Genomic DNA, 14,812 nt, shown 5'->3' on the forward strand with positions numbered 1-14,812 from the left:
ATCCACATAGTCAAAGGCTTTGGCATAGTCAATCAAGCAGAAATAGATGTTTTTCTGGAACTCTCTTGCTTTCTCCATGATCCAGTGGATGTTGGCAATTTGATCTCTGGTTCCTCTGCCTTTTCTAAAACCAGCTTGAACATCAGGGAGTTCACGGTTCACGTATTGCTGAAGCCTGGCTTGGAGAATTTTGAGCATTACTTTACTAGCATGTGAGATGAGTGCAATTGTGCAGTAGTTTGAGCATTCTTTGGCATTGCCTTTCTTTGGGATTGGAATAAAAACTGATCTTTTTCAGTCCTGTGGCCACTGCTGAGTTTTCCAAATTTGCTGGCATAATGAGTGCAGCACTTTTATAGCATCATCTTTCAGGATTTGAAACAGCTCAACTGGAATTCCATCACCCCCACTAGCTTTGTAGTGATGCTTTCTAAGGCCCACTTGACTTCACATTCCAAGATGTCTGGCTCTAGGTGAGTGATCACATCATCATGATTATCTGAGTCATGAATATCTTTTTTGTACAGTTCTTCTGTATATTCTTGCCACCTCTTCTTAATATCTTCTGCTTCTGTTAGGTCCATACCATTTCTGTCCTTTATCAAGCCCATCTTTGCATGAAATGTTCCCTTGGTATCTCTAATTTTCTTGAAGAGATCTCTAGTCTTTCCCATTCTGTTGTTTTCCTCTATTTCTTTGCATTGATCGCTGAGGAAGGCTTTCTTATCTCTTCTTGCTATTCTTTGGAACTCTGCATTCAGATGCTTATATCTTTCCTTTTCTCCTTTGCTTTTTGCCTCTCTTCTTTTCACAGCTATTTGTAAGGCCTCCCCAGACAGCCATTTTGCTTTTTTGCATTTCTTTTCCATGGGGATGGTCTTGATCCCTGTCTCCTGTACAATGTCACAAACCTCATTCCATAGTTCATCAGGCACTCTATCTATCAGATCCCTGAACTTGCACCCTGATAATCAACCATCATGTGTTATGAGTATTATTACAGACAGACCTCATTTTATTGCACTTCATTATTTATTATTTTTTTCCTCTGTTCTTTGCACATATTGGTTTTTTTTTTTTTTTTTTTTTTTGGGAAATTTAACATTTGTGGCAACCCCGTGTTGACCAAGTCTGTCGGGGTAATTTTTTTCAACAGCGTTTGTTCACTTCATGTCTCGGTCATGTTTTGGTAGTTCTCACAGCATTACAGATGTTTTTAGTTGTGATATTTGTCGTGGTGATCTGTGATCAGTGATCTTTGATGTTCCCATTGAAATTGCTTAAGAGCCACGCAAACTGCTCATATAAGACGGCGAACTTAGTAAAGGAGGTGTGTGTTCTGACTGCTCCATGGATCTGCTGTTCTCTCTCCCACGCCCCCAGCCTCCTTGTTCCTTGAGGCACAATAATATAACAATACTGAAAGGAAGCCACTCCAGTGGCACTGATGGTAAAGACCCTGCCCGCCAGTGCAGGAGACATGAGACACGGGTTCGATCCCTGTTCGATTGGAAAGATCCCCTGGAGGAAGAAACGGCAACGCACTCCAGTATTCTTGGCTGGAAAATCCCATGGACAGAGGAGCCTGGCGGGTTACAGTCCATGGGGTCACAAAGAGTCAGACATGACTTAGCACACACAGTAACCCACAATGGCCAAATGTTCAAGTGAAAGGAAGAAACTGTGAGATCAGCTCAAGTGATCTGTCAGCAGCCACAAACACTGAGGCAAGACCCTCTACCAGCAAGCATTTACGACTCGCTGAATACTAAAATGTAGCATTTTTAGCAACAAATATTTCTAAATTAAGGTTTTTTAGGTATTATGCTATTGCACACTTAAAAGACCAGAGTCTCATGTAAACATAACTTTTATATGCGGGGAGTGACCCCAACATTTGTGTAACCCACTTTATTGTGGCGTCTGGAACCAAACTCACAGTCTCTCTGAAGTGTGGCTGTATTTAATACCATTATGTACATATATAAGCCATTTATTTACCTGGTTTTCTGCATGCCAGATGCTTCATTGGCCTTGTCTCAGTATCTTTACAGCTACCTGTGAGATGGTTTGTGTTGATTAGAAAACTGAGGCTTGGGAATATTAGGAGTGTAACTGTGTGTGCACATGCGTGTGCTCATTTGAGTCTGACTCTTGGTGACCCCATGGACTGTAGCCTGCCAGGCTCCTCTGTCCATGGCATTTTCCAGGCAAGAATACTGGAGTGGGTGGCCTCAGGTCCCACCAATACAGTCAGGCCCCTGCATAGAAATGAGTTCTATCCCAAGAGCATGTTCTTAAGTTCAGTTTTTTCATAAGTCCAACACAGTTAGCCTAGGTACCCAGCTAATACATTGGGCTATGTAGTACTATACTGTAATACGTTGATAATATTCACACAAATAGTATGTAAAAAACAATAAAACATTTTTAATCTTACAGTACAGTACCTTGAAAAGTACAGTAGATGCTTCAAAAGCAACAGCTGATGCTTCTTAGCAATGCCCCCTGTATCCCTGCTGCTTTTTTTTTTTTTGCTTGCTTCCGGGTGTCCTGGGCTTGAAATAAAGATGCGTGCTACAGTGCTCTCTGCAGTCCTGAAGTGCACAGAAGCACAGCCACTTGTAGAAGATGCATGAATGGGACAGTATACACCAGACATGTGAACTAACTTCTGTGATTGGACACGTGGACATGTGTGTGCATCTTTGGAGGTCCACAACTTGAAGGTTTGTATGTTGGGGACTTACTGTAGCAAACCTCAGACCCAGAATCAGAATTGAACTTGACCTCAAAGCCCCCAACTGTGCTCTGCTGCCTCCTTCCAGGAGACCTTTCCAAAGAACCGCACGGGGGTGTTAACAGGTGCTGTCCTCACGCACGGTGTCTCCACCTTGGCAGAGCAACAGGGGGATTTCTAGCCTTCACGTCAACTCCATTTGGACATTCTCTTCAGATAATCGTTTTACTCAGCCAGATGGGGGACTTCCCTCAAAGCTCAGTTGGTAAAGAATCCACCTGCAATGCAGGAGACCCTGGTTCAATTCCTGAGTTGGGAAGATCCGCTGGCAAAGGGATAGCTACCTGCTCCAGTATGTTGGCCTGGAGAACTCCATGGACTGTGTAGTCCATGGGGTCGCAAAGGGTCAGACATGACTGGGCAACTTTCCCTTTCAGTTTTCAGCCAGATGTTTCAGCGCTTCTCAAGTTTAATTTGTATCATCGAGCTCATCTGCTGGTGAGCTAGTGGCGGGTTCTGTGAGTAACACTGCTATTTCCCATTAAATTCTGCAGGCAGGTTGCTTGCTTTAGTAAAATGCAGAATTAACCAGGAATCCCGGATTTCATGGCGCCTCTCTGCTTCCTAATGGGAAGGAATGGAGCGTCACCCTCGCTGTTTGTCTGCACGATAGTCTGCCTGCTGGAGAGGGAGTTGGTGGGAACGGATTGAAGGAGAAAGAGGAAAGGGAAGAGGCGCTGCGCCTTGCTCGTCCCCGCGGGGGACAGTGAAGAGCCCTGTCTGCAGGTGTGTTGGCTGCTGCTGCTTGCCTACGGCAGCGCTTTGGGGACGGTGTGTGTGGGGGAGCATTCTTCTGTTCTCGTGATGATGATGGGCCGTCCACTGCTACGGGGAGCAGAGGGAAGCGGTGTTCTCCGTGAGGACCGTGCTTCATCTTCATTGGAAGGTGGTCGTGTGCTTTAGTGACTTGACTTCATGAATCCACCCAGCAACTCTGATGAGAGTGCGATCATCAGATTTTATAGTTTGGTCACTTCTTAGAGAACACACATCAGCAACAGACTAGAAGGTAGCTGCTGCTTGTGCTAGTTTTGATTTTGGAAACTGAGTCTGACTAGGGGCTTCCCTGGTGGCTCAGCTGGTAAAGAATCCGCCTGCAATGCAGGAGACCTGGGTTCAATCCTTGGGTTGGGACAATCCCCTGGAGAAGGGAAAGGCTACCCACTCCAGTACTCTGGCCTGGAGAGTTCCATGGACAGAGGAGTCTTGCAGACTACAGCCCATGGGGTTGCAAAGAGTCAGACATGACTGAGCAACTAACATTTTTCGCTTTCACTTTTCATGGGAAGTTTCCGTTCCTGGTGGCTCAGGTGGTAAAGAATCCGCCTGCAATGCGGGAGACCTGGGTTCGATTCCTGGGTTGGGAGGTTCCCCTGGAGAAGGGATAGGCTACCTGCTCCAGTGTTCTGGCTTAGAGAGTTCCATGGACAGAGAATCCTGGCAGGCTACAGTCCCTGGGGCCCAACGAGTCGGACACGACTGAACGACTTCACAAGTCTGACCAGAGGCTGGGGATGTTTAAACTCACGGCAGTTTACATCTGTAAACTCATTTGTCAGTTTACTAAATAGTCTTAAATAAGATGACCCACGTGTCCCTGGCTGCCCTGAGTGGACACTTTCAGAGTCCCTGCTACACCAGTTCCTGTTGTGTGCTTGAAATAAAGTTGACAAGGGGAATATTTTGTGCACGCTGATAAGAACCAGTGAGGAAACTCAGATAAACTGGGAATTTGAGGGTTCTCCTTGTTCAGAGTTATACATCTTTTACAGAGAGTTGACATGGTTTGTAAGTAGTCTGCTGCTCATTTTTTAACAGGTTTTTTTGATGTGGATCATTTTTAATGTCTGCATTGTTTCAGTATTGCTTCCGTTTCATGCTTCGGCTTTTTGGCCATGAGGCATGTGGGATCCTAGCTCCCTGGTGCGGGATCACACCCATACCTCTTGCCTTGGAAGGTGAATTCTTAGCCACTGGACCACCAGGGAAGTCCCCAATCTGTTGCTTAGAAATGTCAAACAAATAACTATAATGGTACCTAGTGACTGTGTTTTATTTCTTCATCTTTTTATTCATGAGGATCTAAATAATTCTCTGGTTGAAATGGAAGGTGGAGGAAGGCAAGGGAAGATTTCTTAAAGAAATGTACAGGATTTAATATGTGTAGATGCTCTTGATATAAAAGGCATCTATTGATGACACTTGGTTTTAGCCTTATGAAAAATAAACATACTATAGTGAAGGCACCATGTATAGTGATAGAAAACGGAAAACATTTTATAACCAAATAAAATATCAACGTTTTACTAACATGCTTTAACCAAAATGCTACTCCTGTTTTGTTATTTCTAAGAAAAGGAGACGAAAAGAGAAATTAATTCCAGTCAATCACATTTTCAAGAAACTATTTTTGAGCAAAATCTTAAGGTCCCACTTAAATAATGTTTTCAGCTTTTCTAAACATTTTATGACTCTGATTTTGTAAAGTGGAGTTCTTCAATGTAGGACTCTCAGGATGATTTATATGTTTTTTATTCGCTGCGTTTGTTGCAGTCTTGGGAACGTCACCCACATTCTTCCTGTTCATAAGCGGGAGTACATATAACTGACTTGACAAAATGGATTTAAAATGTCTCTGACTAAATTTAATTTATGTGAAACTCAAAGGCATTAACATTTTGACTCAGGAAAGAAGGATTACACAGAACGCCTTTTTTTTTTTCTGCTTCACATGAATTTCATAAACTAGAAAATAGGAGCCTGCTCTCCCCTCCTCTATTATTTTTAACAGACTCTCTGTATAATTCAGTTCCCAGATATTTGTTGCTCATGACCTATATGCCAGGCCCTATTCTAGGTGCTGAGGACATAGCCCAGACTATAGCTGCCTTAGGGAGTATTAATTCTTCCCCTGGGGAGACAGTAAGAAAAATAGAGGTAAACAGCAAAATTCCTGATTGGGTAGAAATTAATGCTAAGGAAGAAAAGCAGGGACAAGGGAATACATAATGTAGAGGGTTAGGATTTTTTTGAATTATTTTGTTTTTAATTGGAGGGTAATTATGATATTGATGGTTGGGCTTTGCTGGTGACTCATTGGTAAAGAATCTGCCTGCAATACAGGAGACATGTGTTCCATCCCTGGGTCGGGAAGATCTCCTGGAGGAGGAAATGGCAACCCACTCCCGTATTCTTGCCTGGAGAATGCCATGGATAGAGGAGCCTGGTGGGCTACAGTCCACGGGGTGGCAGAGTCACGCACAGCTGAGTGACTGAGCAACAACAATATTATGAGGGTTTCTGCCTTGGTCACCATGAATCAGCCATATATACGTGTCAGTCACTTCAGTCGTGTCCGACTCTGTGACTGCACCGACTGTAGCCCGCCAGGCTCCTCCATCCATGGGATTTCCCAGCCAAGAATACTGGAGTGGGTACCCATTGCCTTCTCCAGGGGATCTTCCTGACCCAGGGATTGAACCTGGGTCTCCCACATTGCAGGCGGATTCTTTACCATCTGAGCCACCAGGAATCAGTCAGAGGTACACCCATGCCCCCTCCCTGCCACCTCGCGCCCCATCCCACTCCTGTAGGCTGTCAAGGAGCACAGGCTTTGGTTCCCCGCATCACACGACGAGTTCCCACCGGCTCTCTGTTGAATGCATGGTGACGTGTGTTTCAGTGCAGTGACCAGTGATGGAAGAAGTGATGTTTGAGTGACTGGCCTGCAGAAGGGGTGCGGGGGTCAGCGTCAACCACCCAGCAACGAATCTTCCAGGTGAAGGGAGGAACTGGTGCCTTGTGAGTCTAAGGAGCAGTGAGGAGACCAGTGTGGGGGGAACGGAAGGCTGGGGAGGAGTGGAGGTGAGGTCAGAGACGCTAGGAGGACGGCCTCGGATGCAGGACGCTGACCGGCCGCCGTAAGGACGTGAGTCTTCGCTTTTCTCATCTGTGTGAGATGGGAGCCCCGCCTGGAGGGTTTTGAGCAACGGGAGGGACATAGTATCGTGTGTTTTTACGAGGTCATGCTGGTTGCTCTGTGGACAGTAGGCTTGAAGCGGGAAACACAGGAAGCTCTGGGAATAATCCAGATGAGAAATGATAGTGCTTAGGCACTCGTGGTTTCCCTGGGAGTGGGGTGGGGGCGGGTGGGTCACTTTGGGGTTGTGGTTTGGGTGCAAGAGGAAGTGGGGATGAAGCTGATGTTTTGGGGGTCTCAGCCGCTGGCGGGGAGGGGGTTCACGTCTGTGCCCCATCTTCTGCTGTCTTGGTGGTTCTTGGGCAAGAGGAGGTTTTGGTGGCAGTGCAGTGGGGTACGGGGCATGCTTGCGTGCTGAGTTTCTTCGGTCGTGTCTGACTGTGTGACCCCGTGGACTGTAGCCGGCCAGGCTTCTCCATCCACGGGGAGCAGTGCGAGGAGCTTTTTCTTTGGGCCTCTTAACACTGAAGCTTCTCTCCCTCTTGTGAGGTGCTTCCTTCCTTCTTCAGCCTCTCCGTGGAGCTCCCCCTGCTCGTCCCGCTTTGTGCTCAGGACCAACTGATGGCCCAGGAGAGGCTGCCCGGATGCGCCTTGCTTGCTGTGTGGTCACGGGAAGGCGGGTGTCATTCCTGAGGTTTCCTTTCTGACACCGCAGAGCAGAGTGATTGCTCGGATCAGAAGTTCACTGTCGTGAAGCGCCAGTACAATTGCAATTCAATATCTCCCGCCTTAGTCTGCATGCTGTGTTTTCATGGAAACTTCTAGGAATCCAGCCCCCTCCCGCTGGCGCTCACACTGACCGTGGGGATTGGGTTTAACACAGCGATGGGGAAGGTGGAAGGTGGAGGTGCAGGTCAAGCTGGTGCAGAAGGGAGTCCCCCAAGCACGGACTGGCTGTTTTTGAGTTGTGACCTTTGTCTGGTCAAAGAAGGAGGCCTGGCCGGAGCTGCCAGCAGCTTTAAAGCTGTATCCGTCACCCCGCCAGGGTCTGAACGTGGAGCCCATTTATCAAAACTTTTTGGTTCTCATTCCTTCCCCAGAAGCTTTGCTTTTGTGGCTGAGGGAATAACTGGTTGGGGAACTAAGATCCCATGTGCCTCATGCTGCTGCTGCTAAGTCACTTGAGTCGTGTCCGACTCTGTCCCACAGACGGCAGCCCACCAGGCTCCCCCGTCCCTGGGATTCTCCAGGCAAGAACACTGGAGTGGGTTGCCATTTCCTTCTCCAATGCATGAAAATAAAAAGTGAAAGTGAAGTTGCTCAGTCGTGTCCGACCCTTAGTGACTCCATGGACTGCAGCCTACCAGGCTCTTCCATCCATGGGCTTTTCCAGGCAAGAGTACTGGAGCGGGGTGCCATTACGTGCCTCATGGCATGTAGCTTAAAAAAAAGAAAAAAGATAATTCTGTAGGAATGTTAAAAAGAAATTAAAAAATTTTACATTGTCTCAATTATACCATTCGTATGCAGCTGTTTTCCTTTTGCATTTTATATCAAATTTATGTATTATCTTCCTTTTGTTGTTGTTGTTTAGTCACTAACTCATGTCTGACCCTTTGCAAACCCAGCACGCCAGGCCTCCCTGTCCATCACCAACTCCCGGAGTTTACCCAAATTCATGTCCACTGAGTCGGTGATGCCGTCCAACCATCTCCTCTCTGTAGGCCCCTCCTCCTCCTGCCTTCAATCTTTCCCAGCACCAAGGTCTTATCCAATGAGTTTCAGCTCTTCACATCAGGTTGTAGTCATTCTGTATATGGTAGTAATGTTTTGTGTTTTCTTCCGTTTATTTTGTGATAGATGTTCTCAGGTATCTGATTAAATTCTCATAATGTTGCAGACATTTTAGAGTGGAAACTTGCAATTAAGACATGGGACTAGTAAAATAAAAAAAGAAAGGGAACCAGGGTTTCCAATTTGTTTGTTTTTTGTCAAGTAAGGAAGCAAAAAACAGGAAGGAAAAAAAACAAGAAAAAAAATCCTGTTGTGCAGTTGCACAGCATTTCTAAAGGACATTTTAACACCGAGGGATAAAAGGATATTATCTCAAAGGAAAGTGCCTTCAGTTCCTTTAGCTTAGCTTCGTGAATAAAATTTCTCTTCTTCCAGTTTCCCTCCTGTTTCTCCAAAGATGCTTGAAAACCTCATGAGGGGACTTCCTGATCCAAAAACAGGGTCAAAGATTCCCTGGACCTGGTTAGTGACTAGAGGATCTTACCAATGTCTGTGTTTGTGACTGTGCTTGCAAAATAGCTGACTGATTCAGTGAAAACCAGTGAGAAAGCTGGGTGTTTCAAGTGGCTGACGCCAAATCCATTGCTTTTCACACAGGTGAAAGTGAAAGTCAATGCTAAATCGTGTCGGACCCTTTTGTAACCCCATGGTTTATCACCCGCCAGGCTCCTCCGTCCGTGGGATTCTCCTGGCAAGAATCCTAGAGCGGGTTGCCATTCCCCTCTCCAGAGGATCTTCCCCACTCAGGGATCGAACCCAGGTCTCCTGCATAGCAGGCAGATTCTTTACCATCTGAGCCACGAGGGAAGAAGCCACACAGGTGGAGCCTCTCAAAAGTCCCAGAACAGAGAGCCCCCAAAGATGGCTCTGATATTTGTCTACGTTAGTGCAATCTTGCCTGAAAATCTTGGAAACTGTTCAGTTAAGAGAACATTGACATTGGAGATCCTGACATTTTTATGTGCATTTTTGGTGAAGGAAGATCTGATCTGGACACGTTTCAGATCTCTTCCCGTGGCAGAGGTACCCTCTCAAAGAAAAGCTTTTTAGGTAATTCACATATAAATTAAAAGTGTAACGCTAGACCCTGATGCCAGGAAAGATTGAAGGCAGGAGGAGAAGGGGATGACAGAAGATGAGATGGTTGGATGGCATCACCAACTCGATGGCCGTGAGTTTGAGCAAGCTCCGGAAGTTGGTGATGGACAGCGAGGCCTGGCGTGCTGCAGTCCATGGGGTCACAGAGAGTTGGACACGACTGAACTGAACTGAACTGAACGCTGTTGAACTGGCTCAGTTTGACACGAGTGCGTGTTCCTGGTATCCTGGGCTGGACAGGTTTTCAGTGTCACCAAGCCTGTGCTCCTTCCTGAAATAAGGCCGAGTCCCCTGCCTCCTTGGCTCAGTTGGGCTCCTGCCCTGGCCCTGGCCAAGCTCACCCGTTCTTAGCAGAGACAGAAAGCGCTTCAGTACCTTTTTTTTTTTTTTTTTGATGTGGTTTATCTTTCACTTCTCAGGAGGAAATTCCTTCCAACTGGATCATAATTTTCTGAGGACTTTCACCAGATCTTAGAGTTTGAGGAATGAAAGGCTCTTGTGTTTTATTCAGGAAACTTCCAGTTGCTGAAAGGGCTTGAATGTGGAGTATCAGATCCCTGTGAGGTGTGCAAAGATACTCTTCAAAAGGGCTTGAGAGAAAAAGGACAAAGCCCACACACATCAATGTCTTATTAAGCATTATTTTCAGTGCTGTTGCTCCGTGCCACTAGTGACTGAATGCAAAAAGATTTTTGACCATAATTTTGTATAATATATGATAATCTAATGAAACACTCTAATGATAAGGGTGGATTTAAATTACTATAAATATATGGGTTGCTGCCTTTTCAGTCCCCACCACTTCTACCCCCTGTTTAAAGTCAATATTTATCAAAAATTGTTTGATTTTCAAATGTCTGATGTTTGCACAGCTGTTTTGCTTTCCTTTTTTTTTTTTCAAAGTTCCTACATTTGCAGTAAAAGTGTCAAAAGTTAAAGGCTGAAATTAAATCAAGAAGTAGGAGGTTTATGCCCAGCGCAAATAACAGGATGCGGTACAATCAGAAAAGACAATGGGAATGGCTCTGAAGACCTTCAAAGTCTTCCCAAGTTCAAAACACTCTTCATGAAATAGCTTCCTTTTTCAGAAGTGCTCGTGAAGCTTTGACTTCTGCTTATTTTGATTTTTTTATGCCTATGAATTTATTTAAACGTCTTCTCTTATTATTCTAGGAGAAGACTGTTACCATCTCTCCTTAAGGTAGTGACTGGAAGTGCTCACAGAAATAAGAGGATCAGTGAAAATAGGAACAGGAGTCCAATGCTCATGGCAGCAAGCCAAGGGGCTGAGAAACCTGGGCAGTCAGGCCATCTGAGAACAGAAGCAGGAGGAGTTCCTCTGCTAGGTATGGGGCCAGTGTTTAGTCATTATTCTAATCTCCCCCCAACTCCTGTAACCGTCCCAAGTTTTCTGGTTAGCCTTTGGCAGTTTAAACAGAAAATGATATCGATATCTAACTGTCTAGCATTTGTGTCTGTCTGTCTCTTTCTGTGTCTTTCTTCCTACTATGTATTTACTAATCATCCATCTACCTTTCTATTACCTCTCTTTCCATCTCTCTATCTGTCTGTCTCTCTGATTTTCTCTTCTGACGCATGACTAGTACAATCATTCCACGAACTAACTTAGAGATTTGCTTTGATTTCCTTTAGGCTTCGCCAGGTTTCGTAGATCTTTCGGGACCACGCTACCTTCACAACTGAGCCTTCCCTTCACTTGCGTTCTTTAAATGTTAGTTTGGGTTCCCGCCTCATACGGCGCCTGTGTTTTAGGCTCTGTCATCTGAATCACTGGCAGTGGGGCATGAGGGCTGGGAATCCCGGGACCAGTTATGGAATCCAGTGATGCTCTGAATCATGTGACATCCGTCAGTTTCAGTAACACAAGCTGGAGAACCCTGTGTCCTTTGGGTAGGGATGATGCTTCTGGTTGTCTGTTCTTCCCCTGTAGACATGATTGTCTTGTAGCCAGAAATGGGGGGAAAATAAGAGCGACAATGTGGGCATCTCAGAGCCAAAGATTTCCAGGTGGGGCTAGACGCATGGACCTGCTGGAATTGGAGAGCTGCCTTTCCATTTTCCATGAGCTCTTTCAGAATTTAAAGATTGCCTGAGGTCTCAAGCTGTTATCCTGTGGCTCACCTATAGAAGATACTCAATGTTAGCTATTGGTTGTCTGGAAAAACTAAAACATAAACCAAGAAACAAAACCAAAACCTCTTGGCATATTTCAACAGGAAATGTCTCTTAATTGTTTAATTCTGGTTTTGACTAGTAGTGTGATTTTATGCTTATTAAGATTTTCTTATTATTGTGTTTCTTGGTCAAGTCAGATGGAACTTCTCGTCCCTGCCCTTCACTCCTCTCAAGAGCAGGCAGGGGTGGCTGGTAGGATTGATGAAGTCCTAGAGACAGGCTGCCACCTGGGGTGGGGTCACTCCAGTGCCCGCTCTGGGCCCTGCATTGCCTGCTTCTGCGCTGCCTTCTATGGAGCAGGGGTGAGGGGCTCTCTGTGACACTGCCCTGGAGCTGTTCTGAGTCCTGTCTTTAGGGGACACTTTCTTTCTCACCCACCCTTCCCTGTGGGGACGTGCAAACCCAACTGTGAACTTTATGGTTTTTACTTTTTACTTAATTAATTTTTGTGTTTGGAAGTTTTCTCCTTTTTTTAATTGAAGTATAAAAAGTGAAATCCCTTATGATTATACAGCAGAAGTGACAAATAGATTCAAGGGATTCGATCTGATAAGAGTAAGTGAAGAACTGCAGACGGATGTTCCTAACATTGTACCGGAGGCAGTGACCAAAACCATTTCTAAGAGAAAGAAATGCAAAAAGGAGAAATGGCTGTCTGAGGAGGGCTTACAAATAGCTGAGAAAAGAAAGAAGCGAAAGGCAAAAGAGAAAAGGAAAGATATATCCATCTGAATGCAGAGTTCCAGAACATAGCAAGCAGAGAGAAGAAAGCCTTTTTAGGTGAACAATGCAAAGAATAGAGGAAAACAATAGAGCAGGAAAGACTAGAGATCTCTTCAAGAAGGTTAGAGATACCAAGGGAACATTTCATGCAAAGATGGGCTCAATAAAGGACAGAAACAGTGTGGACCTAACAGAAGCAGAAGATATTAAGAAGAAGTGGCAAGAATACACAGAAGAACTGTACAAAAAAGATCTTCACGACCCAGATAATCACGATGGTGTGACCACTCACCAAGCCAGACATCATGAAGTGTGAAGTCAAGTGGGCCTTGGGAAGCATCATTAGAAAAAGCTAGTGGAGGTGACGGAATTCCAGCTGCTGTTGATGTTTGTTTAGTTGCTCAGTCGTGTCTGACTCTTTGTGACCCGTGGACTGCAGCACCCCAGGATGCCCTGTCCTTCACTGTCTCCCAGAGATTGCTGAAACTCATGTCCATCAAGTTGGTGATGCCATCCAAACGTCTCGTTCTCTGTCGTCCCCTTCTCTTCCTACCTTCAGTCTTTCCCAGCATCAGTCTTTTCTAATGAATCCACTCTTTAAATCAAGTGGCCAGAGTCTTGGAGCTTCAGCTTCAGCATCAGTTCTTTCAGCGAATATTCAGGGTTGATTTCCTTTAGGATTGACTGGTTTGATCTCCTTGCTGTCCAAGGGACTCTCAAGAGTCTTCTCCAACACCACAGTTCAAAAGCATCAATTTTTTGGTGCTCAGACTTCTTTATGGTCCAACTGTCACATCCATACATGACCACTGGAAAAACCATAGCCTTGACTAGATGGACCTTTGCTGGCAAAATAATGTCTTTGCTTGTTAATATGCTGTCTAGGTTTGTCATAGCTTTTCTTCCAAGGAACAAGTGTCTTTTAATTTCATGGCTGCAGTCACCATCTGTAGTGATTTTGGAGCCCAAGAAAATAAAGTCTGTCACTGTTTCCACTGTTTCCCCATCTATTTGCCATGAAGTGATGGAACAGGATGCCATGATCTTTGTTTTTTGAATGTTGAGTTTTAAGCCAGCTTTTTCACTCTCCTCTTTCACCTTCATAAAGAGGCTCTTTAGTTCCTCTTTGCTTTCTGCCATAAGGGTGGTGTCATCTGCATATCTGAGGTTATTGATATTTCTCCCGGCAGTCTTGATTCCAGCTTGTGCTTCATCCAGCCCATGGTTTCTCATGATGTACTCTGCATATAAGTTAAATAAGCAGGGTGACAATATACAGCCTCAATGTACTCCTTTCCCAATTTGAAACCAGTACATTGTTACATGTGGGGCCTAACTGTTGCTTCTTGACCTGTGTACAGGTTTCACAGGAGGCAGGTAAGGTGGTCTGATATTCCCATCTCTTTCAGAATTTTCCACAGTTTGTTGTGATCCACAGAGTTAAAGGCTTTAGTGTAGTCAATGAAGCAGAAGTAGATACCTTTCTGGAACTCTCTTGCTTTTTCGACGATCCGACGGGTGTTGGCAATTTAGTCTCTGGTTCCTCTGCCTTTTCTAAATCCACCTTGAACATCTGAAAGTTCTCGGTTTGTGTACTCTTGAAGCCTAGCTTGGAGAATTTTGAGCATTACTTTGCTAGCACGTGAGATAAATGCAATTGTGTGGTAGTTTGAACATTCTTTGGCATTGCCTTTCTTTGGGATTGGAATGAAAACTGACCTGAATTTCCAGTCTTATGGCCACTGCTAAGTTTTCCAAATTTGCTGGCATATTGAGTGCAGCACTTTCACAGCATCATCTTTTAGGATTTGAAATAGCTAAGCTGGAATTCCATCACCTCTGCTAGCTTTGTTCATAGTGGTGCTTCCTAAAGCTGGCTTGACTTCACACTCCAAGATGTCTGGCTCTAGATGAGTGATCACACCATCATGGTTATCTGTGTTATTAAGATATTTTTTGTATAGTTCTTCTGTGTATTCTTGCCACCTGTTCTTAATATCTCCTGTTAGGTCCAGTTGAACTACTTCAAATCCTACTTGAAACATTACAAATCAAATCAAGTATACAACAAAGTGATGCACACATATATTTTCTTTTTCATATTCTTTCCATTGTTTGTTATTGTTGTTCAATGACTAAATCCTGTTCAGCCCCTTGCAACCTAATGAACTGCAGTATGCCATGCTTCCCTGTCTTTTACTGTCTCCTGGAGTTTGCTCAGATTAATGTCTGTTGAGTCAGTATGCTATCTAATGATCTCACCCTCTATCGCCCCCTTTGCC

At 44.9% G+C, this 14,812-nt stretch overlaps 1 long non-coding RNA gene across 1 annotated transcript in view; it reads left to right on the forward strand.

Moving 5' to 3' along the window:
- LOC120880522 overlaps positions 1-14,812 on the forward strand; it is an 83,889-nt gene that overhangs the window by 50,663 nt on the left and 18,414 nt on the right. The gene's annotated exons all lie outside the window — the stretch shown is intronic.

Source organism: Oryx dammah, unplaced genomic scaffold, assembly GCF_014754425.2.
Source record: "Oryx dammah isolate SB20612 unplaced genomic scaffold, SCBI_Odam_1.1 HiC_scaffold_2, whole genome shotgun sequence".
Taxonomy (NCBI): Eukaryota; Metazoa; Chordata; class Mammalia; order Artiodactyla; family Bovidae; genus Oryx; species Oryx dammah.